Consider the following 6,421-nt stretch of genomic DNA (forward strand, 5'->3'; position numbering starts at 1 on the left):
CGCCTCACCCCCCCCTCCACCGCCCTTCCCTTCTCTTCCCTCTCCCCCTTATCCTCTCTTTCCCCTATAAAAGCCCACCATTCTCCCCTCTCCCCACTCCATCCCCTCCTCCTCTCCCTTTTCCCTCCCCTTCTCCACGCGTCGCCGTCGTCGTGCCGCCGCTCCGCCGCCTTCGAGCCGCCGTGCCGCCGCCACGAAGCCGCCGCGCTGTGCCGCGCCATGCGCCGTCGTCGCCGCCGTCGGTGAGCCGCTGCCTTCCCCCCTGTTTGTCGCCATGCCGCCGGGTAGAGAGAGAGCCGAGAGAGAGGGAGGAAGGGAGAAGCCGAGGGAGAGAAAGAAGAAGGAAGGAGGAGAGAAACCGGGAGGGAGAGAGAGAAGGAAAAAGAAAAGAAAAGGGAGAGAGAGAAGGAAAAAGAAAAGAAAGGAGAGAGAGAAAGAAAAAAAAAGAAAAGAAAAAGAAAGGAAGGAAAAAGAAAAAGAAGGGAAGAAAAAGAAAAGGGAAATAAATAGGAAATTAGAGGGAGATTAGGGAAGTTTAGAAAATTTAAAATAATTAGAATTTAGTTATAGATTAGTTATAGTCGTAGAATTGCGAAATTTAATATAAATTATGGATTATTCTTGGTAATTTCTACAAGAAATCAATTCGCGGTAGTAGTTTAAATGTAATTAAGAACTAAACGATTAGATGAATTCTTATAGACTATTATAGATTATTTTGGGTAATCTCTATAAGTAATTGATTCATGGTAGAAATTCGGACTTAATCACTAGGAATTTTAGACGTATATTATATTTAGTCGTTTAGTCCTAGACTAAAATTAAATCGTATAATATTATAAGATAATTTTTGGATTCCGTCCGATATTTAGCTTGCGATAGAAATTTCCAACCTATGATATGGATATAACGCTCGGGTAGATTAAATAAAAAACTTATGATAACAAAATATTTATACCCACAAAATAGTTTAGGATATATAAATCGAAATTGGGTTTGCCCTAGTACGCGAATAGTAAAGTTAATATAAAAGAATCGACTTTCGCGTTTGACTTCCATTTGGATTTATTTGGATTTTCATTTGAATTCTAATCGAATCCAAATCAATTTTCGCACGTAACTATAGAGCCCGAGGGAGTTGCGGATCCAAGTGAAGGCCAAGACCCCCAAGACCTTGAGCAAGGCAAGTCATCACTATTCCTTGAACATGTTGATCCCAATTGCGAAATTATTTTGTTTATAAATAAAATTGCATGTAATGATGAACATCCTACTTGTGATTATGCCATGCCTTGATTATTGTTTATCCCTTATTCCTTCGTAACCATGTTTACGTATGAGTCCCTAGTCAATTATGACAATTGCTTAGAAATGCTATTCTAGGATCATGCATACTCATATTTATCAAATGCTAAATGCTTGGGCAATTACCTTTGGGAAGGTAATTGAGATGCGGCATGTGGAGACATGAGCGCCACATTGCCATGAAATTGATAACATGATTTGTGAAAGGAAAATAAAGCGAAAACAACTGTTTTCGACTGGGCGGACAGATGATTTGGGTGGTATCTGGAAAAGGCTAGTACCGTCCCCAGTCAATTAAGGACCGAGCCATGAAGTTAAGCATGAAACGACCCCCGTACAACCGTACTTCTCGAATGGGTATAGACCTAGCGGATTAGATAGCCGAGCGGAGGCAGTATCCCTGCATAGATGGTTCACCCCTGAGTGAGGCAGGTGCGCTACGATGGGACAGCCGTTGAGGTAGGGCCGAGAAGCGTGCCCTACATCGGTGTCGCCATTGGTAGGACTGCCATGAGTGTGTGAGAGAGAGAACTTAACTTGAACCATAATTTAATATGTGTGTGAGACTTCTCTTTCCCGGGAGCGCCAGAACTCCTCTCACTGCTAGAAACATGGACGCCTAGAGTGCATGAGGATTTAAGTTCATGGAGCGGGTACTGCCAATGCGAGGTTATCGAAAAGCTTTGCCGTGACGCGCCTCATGTGTTGAGACGAGACTCATGTGTTGGGCAGTCGCGGAGTGCGGGTAAAGTGTACATCCACTGCAGTGTGAGTAAACCAAATCTATTCGAATAGCCGTGCTCGCGGTTATTGAGCACCGGGACATGTATTACACTTGGCTAGACTCTAAATTCTTTAACTTGTGTGGGATGGGATATTGCATGATGATTTTTATGCTGATGGAGCCACTTCCTGAGAGGCGGGAATATGGACGTCCTCAGAAAACCATAACGACTCAATGGCGGGAAGCTATCCTTGGGATCACAATGGATGGTGGACAGAACCGTCATTGTTTAATATGAACACTGGTATTAAAACTTGATCAGTCTATGCTAGGTCTTAGGCTTGTGAAAAGAATTACAAAACTTGCTTTGCACAAAAGAACCATAGCCATCATTTGAATTCCTCTGTCATGTGCATCATTGCTGTGGTGGCTTGCTGAGTACGGTTGGTACTCACCCTTGCAAATATAATCAGAAGCGGGAGATGAAGCTTCGGAGGATCCCTATGCCTACTACCAGGAGGGAGATGAAGACGATGGCGCTCAGTAGGTCTTAGTTACGGTCGTTGCCTGTGGCAATGGCGTGCCGCTACCTTAACTCCGCTGCCTTACCTACTTCTGTTTTTTGAATGTATTCCGGACCGCTCGGTCCGATGATTTAAGACTGTGCCTGCGGGCTTATGATGTAATAATTCGTACTAGACTCTCGTGTATGTGCACTTGATATTTCAGCTATGAGTTCGTGTGTACCAGACTACTTGATCCAGGGAAATGGTACTGTTTACACGATTGATTCCTGTTATAAAAACGGGGGTCCACACTAAGCCAATCTTCACAAGATGGTGCACAGGTATTCTAAGCAGATGATAGATCACAGAATCATCCACAGAAACATCACACAAATAGACAAGAGCGATTTTTTCCCGAAGTTCAGATCTTACGATCCTACTCTCCGTTGAGGAGCTCCAAAGAGCTGGGTCTCGATTAACCCCTTGCCTCACTTGTGCAAAAACCCCAGAGGAAATCCACAGCCTTCAACCCCAAACACCCCTAGGCAAATTTCTAGAATTGAGTGACCACCAAGATCCAACTCAACCTACTTCTAGAAATCCACCACAAGTGTGGGTTGCTCTACTTGGAAAGCCTCTAGAATCTCAGCCCAAGAACTTCACTAACTTACCTCGTTCCCTTTCGGAGGAGAGGAGATCCTTCACAAACTTACCCAGGACATCCACAATATGCAACGGATTCTCGCGGGCGACACCTAACTGTCTAGGAGATCATCTCCAAGAGTAATAAGCACCGAGATGGCAGCCCACGAGATATTCCAAGTGCTCACCCAAGATCCTAGTCTTCACACATCTCAAAATCCTCCTCTCTCTCCCTCTCAATCTCTTTCTCACAAGAATTAGGCTCTAGATTGAGTGGAGAAGGCAAGAAACACTTGGGAGAGGCTAGCAACAGCTCTAGGTTCGAAAAGTGAAAGTGGAATAGCCAAGGAACGAGCTGGAAACGAGCTATATATGTATAACGGCTAGGTGACGTCATCTAGCCGTTACTCACAATTTTGAACTGGACACTAGACAGGAAGTTCCGGACCTGGAAGACAGGAACTTCCGGACTACACTTAGGAAAATCTTTTTCACAAGACCGGAACTTCCGGACCTGGAAGACAGGAAGTTCCGGACTTGCACTTTTGGACAGATGGAGTATTTGCAAAAATGACTCCTAGGGAAACTTGACACTTGGTTCACACTAAGAGCACTTGACATATCTCAGAGCATCACCTGGAACCCCTCTTAATAGTACGATTTTTCCTAAAAACTCGATTTCAATAGATAAACTATCCTATGCACTTCCCAAGTTCTGGTCCGCTTTGATTTTGTACTTTTGGGGGGAGGGGTCTCCAAGCATCCATCTTCCACACCTTGGACTAATGCACCTGAAAATCACTCAATGAACTCATTAGTCCCTTAACTACATTTGTCATTAATCACCAAAACCCACTAGGGGGATTAATGCACTTTCAATCTCCCCCTTTTTGGTGATTGATGACAACATGGTTAAAGCTTACAAAAGATTGAAATAAATTTTGTTTTGAATGGTTAGAGGTGAATGAAACTCCCCCTTAGTGTATGCATATGGAATATATGTGTGAAGCTCATATGCATATATTAATGGGAGCAACCGAAGAGAGTTTCCTTCATCTCTACTTATTCATGGGATGCAAATAAGCAGTAAGAATAGATATGATATGCAAAAGATACGACATGGTGAGCACTCAAAAGGATAAAATCAACATCACATCACAAACAACAAATAAGACACTCATAGCATAAATGAAGTGCAGTATATATAAAGAGTAGCTAAGAGCATCTAACAGTCATTACGTCCACACAAATAGAGAATTATTACATGTCCATAAGTCCAAACGATTAGAGGCCAAAGGACTGCCAGGTCCGGAACTTTCGGATAAAACACCCGGAACTTCCGGACAAGCAGACAGGAATAAAAAGCGAGGGAGCTGCCAGGTCCGGAACTTCCGGATAAGAGGATCCGGATCTTTCGGATAAACAGACAGAGCATGCAGCAAGTAGCAAAAACAAAATTTTGACCCCCTTCGATTGCAATTTTCTCCCCCTTTGGCATCAAGGCACCAAAAAGAGACAAAACCACAAGGGAAGAAGAGGATCAAGCCTCATCATCATCGCCATCAGAAGGAATAATCTCGGTGTCGCCGGAGTGAGGAGAGTCGATGTCTTGCCCAACGGCGTCCACTGCCTCATCTGGATTTGTAGGTACATTCTCAGTAGGGGCATCTGACTCCTCATCATCGCTGCTCTCCTCGGAGTGAGAGGACTCCTCATTGAAGAAATGAGAAGTGCAAGAGGGACCCTCACCACTAGCAATGTCTTGAGCAGTCTCATAAGCAGCAAAAGGATCAACAAACTCCTCATCATCAGAAATATCAGAGACATCCTTGCCTGCTGCAATCTAATCTTCCTTCTGACGCCTTTCTATCTTCTTTACCTTCTTAGCTGTCTTAGCACACATACAAAAGATAGCCCGGAGGGCCTTCTTTATGGGAGAAGAAGACTCAGAACACTGTGGTGCAGCAGAGGAAGAAGGAGCAGCTGAGGTAGAAGCACGAGTTGCCCTGGTAGAAGGAGTAGCTGAAGTAGTAGGAGCATGAGGTCGGAAAGGCTTGTGTTGATTGTCCTTGAAATAACAAATCCCAGTCTTTTCCTCTATCATCTTCATTATATAAGGAGCATAGATGCAGCCCCTCTTTGGCTCACACACTACCTCATAGATCTCACTCCAGATAAGCTTCATGATGCTGAAATCTGGCTTGTTGTAGCGCATGCGACTGAGGAGGAGCGCATGCCTACCTGGAAGGGCTGTAGCATCTCCCACTTTGGGGAGCAAAGACCACCTGAAGATATAATACAACATTCTATAGTATGGACGCAACCCACGAGTAGTCCCCAAACAATCCTTGGGAGCATCCTTCTCATACAAGAAAGTAGTGCTGGTCGATGACAGAGCATCCTCTACAAAGATATGTGGACGACTCAGGTCATCATCATCTAACCCCAAAGCTGCAGCAAACTGTGCCATAGAGACCCTATACTGCTGCCCCTGAATGGTCCACTTCACAAAATCAAGCCCCTTCTTGGTGGTGCCAAAGAAAGCAGTGGAGTAGAACTGTCCAATCACTTCCTCATTCCAGGAATACTGCAAGGCCAACAAATCTGCCACGTGCTTGTGCTCACACACCTTGCGTACCTCATTGAAAACTAAGTTGTTCTTTGAGGACATGTACTTTCAGTCTAGCCACTTCATCTCTACCACTGGATAAGATCTTCCCATGATCACAGAATTATACCAATCAACCTGCACCAAGGTCCTGAATCTGTCATCCTGAGAGTCAGCAGGCAAAGTATCAGGACTCACCATTCTGTCCTTTCCACACTTGAGCAGATTCTTCAAATAGTTCACTCTTGGGCGTCTAGGATCAGGATCAACAGCCCTTGTCTTGTAAAGCCTCAAAGGATTGCTATCAGAACCAGGCTCATCCTCATTGCCACCATCATCAGACTCAGATGCAACTGGAGAGGGAGAGCGGGGAGCATCACGAATGACAATGCTACCAGCCCTCTTGGAATGGATCGGAATATGACTCCCACTAAAAAAATCTCCAACTTTTTCTTTGCCCAATCTCCCCCTAGGACCATGAACTGGGGGACTCGAGTCAGCAGGAACATCCTGTGAAAGCTTCTGTCTCTTCTCACGAGGCATACTGACCACTGCAACAAGAATTAGCAAGGTTGGAGTGCAATGGTTAAAAGAAACAGTAGAGGAATCAAGGTTGCTGGCTGGCTGGACAGAGAC

This window comes from Oryza sativa, chromosome 4 (assembly GCF_034140825.1).
Source record: "Oryza sativa Japonica Group chromosome 4, ASM3414082v1".
Lineage (NCBI taxonomy): Eukaryota > Viridiplantae > Streptophyta > Magnoliopsida > Poales > Poaceae > Oryza > Oryza sativa.